The sequence below is a fragment of the Pristiophorus japonicus genome, unplaced genomic scaffold (genome assembly GCF_044704955.1).
Source record: "Pristiophorus japonicus isolate sPriJap1 unplaced genomic scaffold, sPriJap1.hap1 HAP1_SCAFFOLD_60, whole genome shotgun sequence".
Lineage (NCBI taxonomy): Eukaryota > Metazoa > Chordata > Chondrichthyes > Pristiophoridae > Pristiophorus > Pristiophorus japonicus.
In genome coordinates, this window is record NW_027254509.1 from 755386 (window position 1) to 756930 (window position 1545).

The 1545-nt window shown below is 41.6% G+C and overlaps 1 non-coding gene across 1 annotated transcript; it reads left to right on the forward strand.

Annotated features, from left to right (window-relative positions):
* Nucleotides 1-955: 955 nt before the first annotated feature.
* trnav-cac (transfer RNA valine (anticodon CAC)) lies at nt 956-1028 on the forward strand. Its single transcript has one exon. It is a non-coding gene; the product is annotated as a tRNA-Val (tRNA).
* The last annotated feature ends 517 nt before the right edge of the window (nt 1029-1545 follow it).

The following is a 1545-nucleotide window of genomic DNA, read 5'->3' on the forward strand; positions in this document are numbered from 1 at the left end:
GTGGGGTTTGAACTCACAACCCTGAGATTAACAGTCTCATACTCTACCGACCGAGCTAGTCAGGACTGCATAAGTTGCATCTTCCTGTCACTGATCGCTGCCAGGGATCTGTTGGCTCCGCACCATGGATGTATCTCGAAATTCAAACCTCGAAACTGGTTCTCCTGATTTCCAAGCCCCTTGTATTGCAGAACCTTCATTTCGACGAACATCTCCACCGCGCTGTGTCGGCCTCGTGGCGCAACGGTAGTGTGACTGACGGTAGATCCGAAGATTTTGTGTTCCAATCAGGTCGGGGTCACTGTTCTTTCAGACATTTGTTTTCCAGAATTAATATTTCCTTTGCTGTTTGGCAATAACCAGACCCTTGCTCCAAGGTCTCTCTCACTATTTCCCCGGTGTCAGGCAGAGATACGCCTGCTGCCCTCATTTATTTCACATAACAGGACACAAAAGTTCAACATCAACCTGCAGGTGGCCACACACAGCACTGAATAGACAGGATGGCCTGACTATTATCCCTACCACAGTGTATAACCTCATATTTCCCACATTATACTCCATATGCCAAATTACTGCCCAGTCACTGAGCCTATCGATATCGCTTTGCAGATTGTTTGTGTCCTCCTCACAACTTGCTTTCCCACCGATCTTTGGATCACCTTGGCTACATTACCAACATGCAGAGCACAGAACCAATTATTGACCGACTGACTTTCCCTCTGTAAGGATTTCTTTCATTGTGCAAAAGCAGATTATCGATTCCTTAACGATGTTATACCATGAAAGCAAAATAAAAGTAAAACGAAAATAATTTGCACACTTGAAAGGAATATTTTATTTTGGTGCAGTTCCGGTCAGAGGGATGTTGTGAAAGGAACTTTTAGCAGAGAGAGGGATTGAGTATTGCAGATTGTTGCTGTACATTTCTCTCTGGGCATAGCATTAGGCGCTAGTTTCTGTAGTGTAGCGGTCATCACATTCGCCTCACACACGAAATGTTCCCGGTTCAAGCCCGGGTGGAAACATGATTTCTGAAACAAAAATTTGGTTTTAAATGTTCATTGTTCATGTGACAATTGCCTCCTTCCGTGCTGTAAACTTCTCTGATTCCATGGTGAGCAATGAACATTTAAAACCAGTTTCCTAAAATACAGAGTGTGTAAAATCAGAAAAGGAATAAAACTTCCTCAATGATTCAAGTTTCACAAATTATTAAAATTAAGTTGTTGAAGTTTCGACTGTCCCTCAGTGATCATGTTAGCATTTATTTCATTCTGCTAAATAATGCTATCGGTTAATACCAGCAAATACAAGCCGCATTTCAAACCCGGAAACAACTCATTCATTATTCACCCTTCCCAGTTCCAGTGCACAGAGGGTTATTCATCCTCAATCCCAGAAACTCAAATCCAACTTCTGACATTCCTATTTTTCTAATTACCAACTCATTTGTTTTGACACCACTCTGAAGTGCTTTGGGTCATCTGTGTAATTTAATTAAATTACTTCACTTTAATTAAAAAAGGTGGTAGCAAAATTACT